This window comes from Mytilus californianus, unplaced genomic scaffold, assembly GCF_021869535.1.
Source record: "Mytilus californianus isolate M0D057914Y unplaced genomic scaffold, xbMytCali1.0.p SCAF_8, whole genome shotgun sequence".
NCBI lineage: Eukaryota > Metazoa > Mollusca > Bivalvia > Mytilida > Mytilidae > Mytilus > Mytilus californianus.
In genome coordinates this window covers 2,772,814-2,786,139 of record NW_026262734.1, presented here as the reverse complement: position 1 = coordinate 2,786,139, position 13,326 = coordinate 2,772,814, and the positions used below count along the sequence as shown (strand labels likewise).

The window sequence follows — 13,326 nt, the reverse complement described above, 5'->3', positions numbered from 1 at the left end:
CTTGGGACAGGCACATAAAGAATGTGGCGGGGTTAAACATGTTTGTGAGCGCTCAACCCTCATCTAACCTGGGACAGTAATAGTACAACAAAAGAACAAACCATAAAAATCAGTTGAAAAAGGCTTAACTCACCAGATGGATACAAATAGAAATACGTCTTGCAAAACACAGAGGGGACGTGGACGGGTACTTACACATCCAAAAAACAAACGACACTAAGTACAGATCTGAGAGTACTAGCAGTACTGACAGCTAGTTCAAAGCCAATACCTTTGAAAATGAAAAAAATCATGTATCTTAGACTAAAATTTCAATCAGTACACATCCACCATCCAATTATTTTTATAAAGGTGTCAACAGATTGTAGAACCGCGAAAGTACATATGTGTAATGTTTAGTTTTTATTTACTGATAACAAAATCAATATTTATGCCAATAAAAACAAAATTCAAAGATTTAATTACAGTGTTGAATAAGTAAACTTTAGAATTGTTTATTTAAAGGATTGATAAGTTCACCCGGATCGTATCTAAATTTTCGGGCTCGGTTAACAACTTCAAAAAAATTTAGGATGTGCTATTCCGCTTAAAATAAGTTTTCTACGGGTATAACCAAACTTGCAGACCAAATCTTTGTATCTATGAAATAATTTAGTAAAGGATTTAATTGTGGTAACGAAATCCCTGACTAAATAATTTACTAGTAATACATAGATTACGCTCATTAAAATCAAAATAGTCACAACAGACACGAGCATAGCGAACGAATTCGGAAAGAAAATTCATTCCTTTTGTCGTAAATTATTTGTGTAGAGTTTCTGGTGAGTACTGAAATATCTAAATCTAGGAAAGGACAGTTATTGATGTTGATATTAGATTTATTTAAAGTAAGTTCCTTTGGGTAAATTTCAGCAATATAGTTAGATAATTCGTGAATATTAAACGGGGCATAATTGGTGCCCATAGGAATACCTACAACCTGTCGATAAACTTTATTGCCGAAACATACATAACTGTTGTCAAAGAGAATAGTCAGTGCTTTAATCATCTCATTAAATCTCTAGTAATTAAATGTAGCATATTTATCTTTCTCATTATAGAAAAAGGCTTTATATGAGTTGCACAGGCTATTTCCGATCTGTAGTATTTACTATTCCGTCTTCTCCTCGATTGTGAAATTACCGGATGTTCCATTAAATAAACAACAAAATTGGTGCCACTTTTGAGGCATGAACCCTTCCAGAGCAACTGCGTTAAACTACGACATTTCTGAGAGTTTGTGGTGCTCAATATCATTTATCTTTCTGTGAAGTTTTTTGTACTATTCGTTTGTCCATTCGTCGTTTTTAAACTTTTTTTGTGGTGTTTTTCTGCTTGTTTCAATCTTGGCAATTTGGTTGTAGCAACACTGCTTTTGTTATTAACAGAAGTAAACTTTAGAAAAAAAACCAGAATGGGAGATTATATTCTAATTACTAGTAACTGTAAGAATTTAGTCCCTTAACAAATGGCACACTCAAAAGCTCAAACACATCAAACTAATGAGAAACAAGTGTCATATTCCTGACTTGGTACACGCGTCTTTTTTTTTTTGTCAAATGTTAGTTTACTCACCAGTACTATTAAGCAAATATTCAGCTGACATTAACGTTCTGCCATTCACAGATATATTATTTGAAACGGTACAAATATATATTCCTCTGTCAAAATGTCTATCCGTTTCGTTCTTTGTATTGGGAATAGATATTATTCCATTTCTATTTGAAGGTAAAAATCGGATATGTTCTCTAAATTCTGATATGTGCTCCCATTTACCAAAGTAATAACGATTTGGAAAACCATCTGGGCTACATTTAAGTTGTCTGATCCCTTTGTTTTCAGAAAAGGAAACTGCAACATCAGGTGGATCTAAAATTGAACGATATTCATTTATATATATAGTTGTTTTTGGTTTTGTGCACTTTAAACACTGAATCAATCTTTGATAAAGGCAATAGTAGTATACCGCTGTTCAATAGTCATAAATCGATTTAACTGAAACAAATCTGGGTCACAAACCAAAACCGAAGGAAACTCATCAACTATAAGAGGGGAAAAAAATCAGAACAACAGAAACACTGAACTGCTACAAAAACAAACGCCAACACACATAGAAACGGACTATGTGATAACAACTGCCATATTCCTGACTTAATTTGTACAAGACATTTTAAGAAAAAAATGGTGGGTTGAACCTGGTTTTATGGCTAGCCAAACCTCCCGCTTATATGGTAATGTTAAAATTACCGCTAACATTACGCGACAGGAATACAATACAAATAATTACAAGAACACTCAGGACAGAGAAATACACAAATAAATAATATAATAGTACATTTCAACATGTAAACCACAGAATAACAACGAACACCTAAAATTAATTTACGACAAAACACAAATACAGTACAATCGAATTATGAACTATGCGTCACACGAATGTATCAACGCCATAAAAAGTGACGTCATAGGTACATTTGTAAAAAGAGAACATAAAATTGGGATTAAGTTTGTAATGGCGTTATTTGATGTATTTTCTAACCATTACAAGAATATTAATATAGAATTATGTTAGTGATGGTGTAATTATTTGTATTTTATAACCATGTCGGTTTATCTTCTGAATCAAACTGTGTAAAAACAAATAAATCCTGTGTACAAATGTATGTAGTTGCTTTAAACTCAAAAACATATAAATGAACTAGGTGATCAGTTATCTTTACTTTTACATACATATAGAAAATAGAAATAGAATTAAAACCACAAACGATAAGACATAAAACAACAGACAACCAGAACTACAAATGAAACATCATAACTAAATACATAAATGTTGGATGTACGAATATCGAGACACGTTTAATAGCAATGCGAATTTTCACTCAGTAAAACAGTCACATTCGGGAACAGACCACGTAGATGTTAAAGCACAATCTGAAACGTGGAAAAAATTCGTTAGTTAGTTTAGACACAGACACATCGTATAGATCAACCAATTCGTGATGGTGTCCATAAAATTTACGGAATGTCATTTTTAATCTCAACACTTTTGAAAATGAACGTCAATTGCCATTTTATTGGGTCGATAGCACACAAAATGTCACAAATTGGAGTCGAATTTCACATTAAAGAGACTATCCCTGTCAATATACTTAAAAGGTATGAACCAAATACCGAAATACAAAGAAATTTAAAACGGGAAAAGGTAAAACTTCCACTTGAGAGGTTGAAAGTTGTTTATAGTTCCATTTTAACGACACAATTGGGTAAATAACCCAGACATACACAATTTGTTAACAAGACATTAATTGGGATCTATCAGCAAAAACATGCGACAAAAACATAAAAACACAACTTACCTAAAAATTGAAACATGCAAACAAATGAGTCTGACATAAACGCAAAAGAAAAAAGTTTTTTAGTTAATGTTTTATACCGTATTTTAAAATATAATTTTCAAATACACTTTCCCGATAAAGTACAAATTAAGTTAAATCTAAATATAAGAGTAAACAAAATGAAAACAACACTGAAAAAACCTCATGTGTCTGAATCGTACTTCTAGAACTATCAACATCATGTCCCAAAGCCAAAACACGATAGATTGATTCACAGATGCCATTCACGTCAAGATTCATACGACTAAAGACCACACAATAGTACAAACAGAAATAAGGGGAAACTTTATAATAGATAAAACGATACACAACGTCAGCACCTAGAAACTATAACCCAAGACCATCCGGTAGTATTTGTGAAGTAGACACTGATTATTAATCTATTAGGTATTGGTATTTTCCAATGATCATTTTGCGAAAAAGAACGAGACTTCATTGACACAAACCCTGGCTCACTAATTCAAAGAAAAAATGTATTTTATAATTACCAAATGAAATTTGAACGAATGAAGAATCTGATTAAATGCGTTTACTACCTTAAAACTACAACACATTTGCGAAAACAATTTCGTGCATAAGTGTTTTCATATTCATGGTAAGGGAGGAATCAAAATCAATGTTTCATTGTGGTTTATGTTTTTTGCGTTAATGTAAGAGGCCTAAATAGCGGACTGTATGAATAGTCCATCTTCATTGATCCACAACCTTTCAATAATGGGCTTGTAGTTCCAATCCCGCGTCCGTAAGGTGCTGTTGATTGCTACCTTTTTTTCTAGGATTTCCAGTTATTCTGTTGATGGTCGGTTGTTCTCTTATGGTAGTGTATTCGGGACCCCAAAAGCATTAAAAAGTATAGTCGCAACGATGAACTTAAGTGTTGTTCTTTGGTAAGACATTGATAACCAGTTTTCAAACAACCAAACTGTTTATGCTTGATCAATATAATTAGTCATTGAAACCACATGCACGTTTTCACAAAATACAATATACAATACGTTTGTAAAAAAACAAATAGTTGGACATTCCTTGACTGATCAGATATGCATATTTAAAGGCTTTTTAAATAACATGTTACTGTAAAACGTTTGATATGAGTGATATGGTTCAAGGTTCAATATTGAGAATTCATTGTATAAAGATAAAATGTTATGAAGTTATAAAAAAGTTATTTACTTATACCTCACCATATTCAATCTAAACCACGCAGTCATGATTGATATTGTTGATAGACGATACATAGGACAATAGGGTAAATGATTATGAGGATTATCAAAATAAGCAAAAACTCTGATGCAAATGCTTTCACATGTTATATACATCTGACGTCAAAACAGTTTGTTTTGGGCAAACAAGATAAACATTTCTATTTGAAAGACAGCTTACCCTACTCAATACCTATTGAACGTGTTAAGCCATAAAAAACGTATGTGACCTTGATCCAGTAAGATATTCCTTATCTAGATTATACATGTACTGTCCATTTTCCGACGACAAAATCCGAAATATTACTAGTGCCATGAAATTGTTATGCCTCTTAAAATTTTACGAATGGTATCATAATTCGATATAGTGTAATCAAAAATCGTTAAATCGATATGTGCCGCTTGTTGCAACCAAAATTCCATTCTCTTGTGATCTATTGTGAAACCCCTCAAAGCAATGTCACTGATCGAAAAGGAGCTGCATGTCCTTTCAAAAATGAGGAAGGGGATGGGTTATGTTGAGTAAAAGGTAAACTCACATTTTATTCCATGAGCTCTTTGCTTCATCTTTTAGCATATTTAGACCTAAATATTAATAGATTAAAATGACAAGGCGCCTGTAATTACAAAATACATCCAAGAATATTCTAATGGATCTACATTTATTTGTAAGATACACTTAAGCTACTTACACAACACCTCTATTGTCACATTTGCAGCTACTTTTCCAGCATAATTCACAACTGTGCAGGAATACTCTCCACTTTGATTTCTCTTCATGGACACAAGATGTAACTGAGAGGAATTCGTCATATATTTGTTATCATGTTGCCATATTATTTCCTTTATTTTGTGATTTGACGTGTAATTACATTTTAAATTCACACTAGTGCCCTCCACAACGCTAACGAAATTTCCTTGCAAAATCTGTACACTTGGCGGAACTGAAACAATAATAGTTAAAATACAAAAAGAAAAATTGAATTCCGCTTATAAAAAAAAAACTCCCTTTAATTACATACATCCTGTGTGAGAACACTTATTTCCCAAATACATAGTTTTATAGATCAAATTATTCGTTCAGTGTATGTTGATTTGTTTTTGTTAATATGTCTTTTGATTGAGTTAAGCCATTTCAATTTATATTCTATAGTGTGTCTTTCTATGTTCTGGTGTTACACTATTGTTTCAGGTAGGGTGAAGGTTGGCGCCTATTATATATATATATATATATATATATATATATATATATATATATATAATTATTTCTGTGACTTTATCTTGCATTGATTTGTAGGATCCTTTACAATAGATATTTCAGCTGATCTGTAACAATTCCATCTTCATGCCTTATATATCATGTATTGTATTACGACGCTAGATTAAACTGACGAGGAAAGGTAACACCCGGCCACCGAAAGCTTTATTATTGTGAAGCCTAGGTGGTCTTGTGGTCTAGCGCGTCGGATACAGTGCAGGCGATTTGGTGTCACGATATCTCAGTAGCATGAGTTCGAATCCCGTCGAGGGAAGAACAAAAAATTTGCGAAAGCAAATTTACAGATCTAACATTGTTTGGCTGATGTTTAGACCAGTTGTATATATATATATATATATATATTACTGATGTTCAGTGGTTTTCGTTTGTTGATGTGGTTCATAAGTGTTTCTCGTTTCTCGTTTTTTTTATATAGATTAGACCGTTGGAGAAAATAAAAATTGAAATGGTTAAAGGAGAAAGTAACACTATTGTACAGTCGAAATCAGAACATTTTGATGCAGCAGAAAATATACATTTGGTTCCCGGATTTTGTGAAAAAAACAGTCGATAAATATTGTCCACAGTTTGAGAAAATTGCTCATAATTTGAAATGGCCAAAGCCTTATTGGACTACGATGCTGCAAAGTGTTTTTGAGGGCAAGGCCGCTGAAATTTACTCAGCACTTTCATCAGAAAGAAGTTTTGATTATGACACTGTTAAGCAGGAAGAAAGCTTATGAGCTAGTGCCAGAAGCATATAGACAGAAGTTTAGATCTTATAAAAAGTTTGATTCACAAACCTATGTTGAATATGCTAGGGAAAAAGAAGACCTATTTGATAAATGGCTTACGTCACAGAAAATAGATAACAATTTAAGAACCTAAAACAACTCATGTTATTAGAAGAGTTCAAGCAATGTGTTCATTTGGACTTAAACACACATTTAGATGACAATAGATATAAGAAGATGTGGTATGAGTGTCAATGAGACAACTCTCCACCCAAGTCAAAATTTATAAAAGTAAACCATTATAGGTCACAGTACGGTCTTCAACACGGAGCCTTGGCTCACACCGGACAGTAAGCTATAAAGGGCCCCAAAATTACTAGTGTAAAACCATTCAAACGGGAAAACCAACGGTCTAATCTATATAAAAAACGCTTATGAACCACATCAACAAACGACAACTAATGAACATCAGATTCCTGACTTAGTCACACTGTTGAGACATTACAAGATGCAGCTGTTATTTCCGATAATTATACCCTTTCACATGAAGGAAGTTTCAAAGGTCAATATTTTAATACTTCGACTAGAAATTACAAGAATCAAAGCACTGAGCGTACTGATAGCAAGCCTGTTGCAAAGAATAAGAGTCAGTCTAGTTATAATATGTCTAGTCTAAAATTTGATACTTTTGAGAAGAAGTCACTGACTTTTGCTTATTGTAAGAAGAATGGTCACCTGATGGCTGATTGTTTTAGACTCCAGTTAGAGATAATAAGCCCAAGACCAGTGATTGTACGACACCCCGTGTTACCAATACGTTGGAATGTCCTGCGAGTTAGGCTTTTAAGTCCAGTTTTTGTGATTACAAGGAGGATTATAAACCTTTAATGTCTGATGGGTTTGTTTCTATTGTTGATAATACTACTCCTCAGCCTATTAAGATTTTACGGGACACTGGAGCTTCTCAGTCTTTATTCTAAGAAGGTGTGTTGCATTTGTCCGAGGAGACTTCTGTTGGTGCCTCCGTTTTGTTATAAGGTGTGGAGTTAAGTTGTATAGATGTTCCCCTCCATCGTATTTATCTGAAGTTAGATTTGATAACCGGACCAGTTGTTGTGGGTGTTTGTCCTAATCTCCCTGTTGAGGGTGTTTCATTATTGCTAGGAAATGATCTAGCTAGGAACAAAGCGGTTGCTGAACCAATTGTTACCAGTGAACCAGTTGTGGATGTTAAATAACCTGAAGATGATGCTGAATTGTATCCAGCTTGTGTCGTTACTAGAGCGATGGCTAGAAAACAACAACATGAGGATTCGCAAGAAGACCAGTTTGATTACATGGACCTTTCTGACACTTTTCTAGCCGACATTGAAGGTCTCGGTAGCTCAGAGAAGGCCATAATAAGACCATCTAGTATTAACAAGAATGTAATTATGCCTTGGCCAGACATTAACAGCCATTCATTAGACCAAAAGAAATTTGTCAAAGAGCAAAATAAAGACCCTGAGGTTCTTCAGCTCAGCAAGAGGGCTCAACCACAGGAGGAAATAGACAAAGTGGCCGAATGCTATTACCATCAGGACGGCATTTTAATGAGGAAGTGGAGGCCCCCTGATGCTACCCCAGAGGAGGAATAGAGAGTGGTATATCAAGTGGCAGTGCCTTATGTTTATAGGCAAAACATTATTGGTCTTGCCCATGACACCCCCTTGGCTGGACACTCAGGTATATGGAAGACTTGCCTACAGATTTTGCAGCATTTCTACTGGCCCAGACTTAGAAATGATGTCGCAGAATACTGTAAATCATGCCATATATGCCAGGATGTTGGTAAGTCTAACAAGAAAATACCACCAGCACCACTTCTGCCTATTCCAGCCTTTGAGGAACCTTTTAGCCGAGTACTCCTTGATTGCGTGGGACCTTTACCGAAGACCAAGACCAGAAATGCGTATTTAATGACAATCATATGTACATCTACTCGCTTTCCTGAGGCTATTCCGATAAGGAATATCAAGACACCAACTATTGTCAAAGCTCTTATCAAATTTGTCACGCTAGTAGGTCTTCCAAAGTCTATACAGTCCTACCAGGGTTCAAATTTCATGTCAGGTTTATTTCAGCAAGTCGTGTACCAGTTAGGGATTGCTCAGTATAGGTCAAGTGCTTATCATCCAGAATCTCAAGGTGCCTTAGAACGTTTTCATCAAACATTGAAGAACATGATTAGAACTTTTTGTCTTCAGTTTGAAAGGGACTGGGATGATGTTGTTCACTTTTTATTTTTTACGGTCCGAGAGGCTGTTCAAGAATCCCTTGGTTTTAGTCCCTTTGAGTTGGTATTCGGTCACACTGTAAGGGGACCTTTACAATTGATTAAGGAAAAATGGCTTACTGAACACACTGACTTGAATTTTCTAGACTATGTATCTAGATTTAAAGAAAAATTGTATACTCTTGTCAAATTGCTCAGAACAATTTAAAAATTGTTCAGAATAAGATGAAAATATGGTATGATAAAGATGCCAGGGACAAATTTGTTGAACCTGGTGATAAGGTACTTGTATTTTTGCCAGTCCCTGGACATCCATTACAAGCTAAAAATTGTAGTCCTTATACCATAGAGAGTAAAATCAATGATTTGAATTATATTGTAAAAACACCAGGTCGGCGTAAACAAAATAGAGTGTGTCACATTAATATGTTAAAACCATATTTTGAGCGTACTAATGAAGGTGAGAGTAAAACATTTGCCACTTTAGCCATGGTTAAATTGGAGAACAATCATGAAAAACCAGATATAATTGAACCCATAGTTCTAAAACTATGGAAGAGACAGTTACAGAAATTTTGTCAAATTTAGATTCAAAACTTGCACATCTGTCTTTTGATCATAGAGAAAAATTAAAAGCTTTTGTATTTTCTTTTATTTATTTTTTTCAGATGTGCTAAACAAAACCACGTGCACTGATGTTTGTCATGATGTCGATGTAGGTGAGGCTTCTCCAATTAAGCAACATCCTTACCGGCTCAATCCACTCAAACTTGTATTTATGAGACAAGACATTAAATATATGCTTGACAATGATATTATTGAGCCGAGTAACAGTGAGTGGAGCTCTCCTTGTCTCCTTGTGCCCAAACCAGATACAACCTTTCGTTTAGTAACTGATTTAAGAAAAGTAAATTCTGTTTCAAAATCTGATTCCTATCCGATTCCAAGGATAAACGACTGCATTGATAACATTGAACAAGCAAAATTTGTGAGCAAATTTGATTTATTGAAAGGTTACTGGCAAGTCCCGTTGACACAGAGAGCTCGAGAAATATCAGCTTTTGTCACACCAGATGGCTTATTTCAATATACTGTAATGCCGTTTGGCATAAAAAGTGCTCCAGCTACATTTCAAAGAATGATCAATAATGTTATAAAAGATTTAGACTGTTGTTATGCTTATATTGATGATCTAATTGTATGAAGTGATAGCTGGGAAGAGCATTTAACACATCTATATGATACTTTTTATAGATTGTCACAATCAAATTTGACTGTTAATCTTGGTAAAAGTGAATTTTGCCAGGCCACTATTGATTATTTAGGGCATACAGTTGGCCAAGGTCAAGTGAAACCTATTACGGCTAAAGTGGATGCAAGTACCAAATTTCCTCCTCCTACAAATAAAAAACAACTAATGAGATATTTAGGCATGATTGGATTTTACAGAAAATTTTGTTCAAATTTTGCTACTGTTGTTCAACCATTGACTCATCTTTTACAGAAAGATTCTAAATTTATCTGGAGTGATAATTGTCAAAATGCTTTTGAAAATAGCAAATCACTTTAATTAATAGTCCAGTTCTGATCACTCAAGACTTTGAAAAACAATTCAAACTTGCCGTTGATGCAAGTGATGTAGGAGTTGGAGCTGTTTTATATCAAGAGACAGATGATAATATTGAGAAACTAATATCATATTTTTCTAAGAAATTAGATAAACATCAGAAAATTATTCGACTATTCAAAAAGAGTAATTTGCACTGTTGTCTGCAAATCTACATTTTGATGTATATTTAAATCCCACTGTCCATCCTATTCCTGTTTATACTGATCATAATCCTCTCACCTTCATACATAAAACGAGAAGCAAGAACCAGAGATTGACTAGGTGCAGTTTATTGTTACAGGAATATAATGTTATTGTAAAACATATTAAAGGTAAAGATATTGTAATAGCAGATGCTTTATCTACAACTTATTAAAACACTTTGTATATACTATGTATTTTTGTACATATTATTCATGACAAGTTTTTGGTACACTCAAACTTTTTTTAAGGGGGAAGATGTTATGATATTGTAACTATCATATTTATTTAGTTGGCCTAATTTGTTTTGTTAGGCCTATTATATGTTTTTACATTGTGTACAAAATAATACACATCGTGTTACAACTATGCAGTTTAGAAATACCTGGAACAATCATTGATACTCATGGAATGATTAGAACTTTCTATATCACTTACATAACGTTTCCAGAATGATCATAACAAAAGATGCGTAGTTTAAACATCTACCGTTATCTAGAAGTTTCCTTTTGAGTATATATACAAGTACGCAGACCCTAAAGTTAGATAGTGATAGACTTAGACATCGATAGACATCAACATTCTCAGCAGTTGGATTGACACTTTTATTTACAAACAACATTAAACTAAATTGTGACCTATTGGACGTAATATTCTGTGGATTCTCGTGAAGATTTCCGGATAAAGAAAAGATAAAAGATTAGACTCATATTTTGACAGTTAATTGACATTTCTATTTGTGTAATAAACTAGTGTATAATAAATTTTGTTAAATTTTATTATTGATTTGTGTCTTTTGTTGGCTACAATTAAAAGACGATTTTCCGGCCGTAACAATCGTACATCCTTTTTTTTAATACAGAAAATATTGCTAAGACAAAGAACGGGGACAATAAAAGGGTATTCCCTGACTAAGTCATTTGGTTTGCTACCGGGGGTAATCAAACAGCAGTCAATCAATAGGTCTTTTCTCAAAAATTTACAGAAATGTGATAATGTTTGTAGACGTATGATTTGTTCTAGGGGAAGAAAAAAAAGGTGGTATCTCAGCTAATCTAATGTAATAATAAAAATCGTGTAATTATTTATGTGATGGTATTATTTACAAACCAGGGTTAACTTCTATTAGAGCTGGTTTTTCTTGAAAAGCCCAGATCAGACAGACTCGTTCGCAGGTTTTGCATCGTGATCAGTCTTCCAGGTAGGTCTGCTGAAACACATCTAGGTGATATGCTCTTCAACTTCGTACTTTATTTGGACTTTTAAAAAAAATTATTCGAGCGTCACTGATGAGTCTTTTGTAATGTCTGACGTACCAAATTTAATCCTGGTATCTATGATGAGTTTATTTAAAATATATAAGTATACTTACAATACAGGAACAGCTTAACACTTTTCTCCAAATAAATGGTGTCTGCTTGTACCAAACACGAAAATTTCTTCATGTGATCTTTGCGAATAGGTGTAAACACGTAGGTGAGTGAAGAAGGTCCGCCACGGGCTAATTCCTTTGTGTTGCTCCTCCAAATGATCGTCTCTTTTGGAATGCCACTTTCAACATAACATGTTAAGTTAAGTTTGCGGTTACTTTGTGCAAACAGTAGGTTTTTTTCCGTCCCTAAAATCGTGATATTCTTTGGATTTTCTATAAATATAAAGAGTTATGCAGAAATGAATTCATTGTTTCAAAATATTAGTTTATTTGTTTAATGTGATTGTCATATTGCAATTTTAAAATGTACTATATGAAGATTAAACAGATGGATTGAGTATCCTTATATTTCCTGTAACAGGGATGTATGTAATTACATAACTATTACTGCGACGCTTAATGAGAGGTTTAGCTAGCTATAAAACCAGGTTTAACCCACCATTTTCTTAGGAGAATGCCTGTGTCGAGTCAGGGATAGGAGAGTTGTTTTTCTTTGTTATAATCATAGTGATTCTTTACAAAGTAAGATATTTCACGACCTACAATAATGAATTTGTATCACCAAATTGTAGTTGAGCATGGCTAATAGTAGAGTAGAGAGTACACAATCAAAAGTTTTGATATAACTGCACATATATTAAACAAACAGAAGGCGATAAATACCCAAAAGACATTCAAAATTAGTCGTAAACAAAATGACAATACCATGACAAAAAACGAAAAATGACAAAACAACAGTATACAAAATGCAACATGAAAAACTAAAGACTGAGTAACACGAACCCAACCAAAACCAAGTGCGCAGGAAAGCTAAGCAAATCCTTTTCCATAAGTGGCACCAGTCATGTAAGTACAAACACAGTTGTTAGTTTAATTTGGTCACATTCAAGGGAAAGAGGGAGGGAAAGTGGTTACTACTATTGGGACATATATAAATAAAGGCAACAGTAGTATACCACTGTTCAACATATCCTTCGTTATCCATATAGGTCAAACAACTCGTGATGGTGTCCGAAAATAACAACTTCACCACTTGGAACTCTTGGTTTAATAGCTGCCATGTAAGCAGTAACTCTCTTTCATGAATCATGATAGGAAATGCCAGCTTTGGATTATCTTATCAACTGGATATATGCATATATCCATATGCAAGCGCTGCTGAAATGTTGATACATAGAAAT

At 33.9% G+C, this 13,326-nt stretch overlaps 1 long non-coding RNA gene across 1 annotated transcript; it reads right to left on the bottom strand.

Annotated features, from left to right (window-relative positions):
- Positions 1-1,618: 1,618 nt before the first annotated feature.
- LOC127712296 (uncharacterized) lies at positions 1,619-12,352 on the bottom strand. Its single transcript, XR_007987024.1, has 3 exons — positions 12,086-12,352; positions 5,329-5,580; positions 1,619-1,908 (listed from the first exon to the last, which is right to left on the bottom strand). It is a non-coding gene; the product is annotated as an uncharacterized LOC127712296 (long non-coding RNA).
- Between the last annotated feature and the right edge of the window lie 974 nt (positions 12,353-13,326).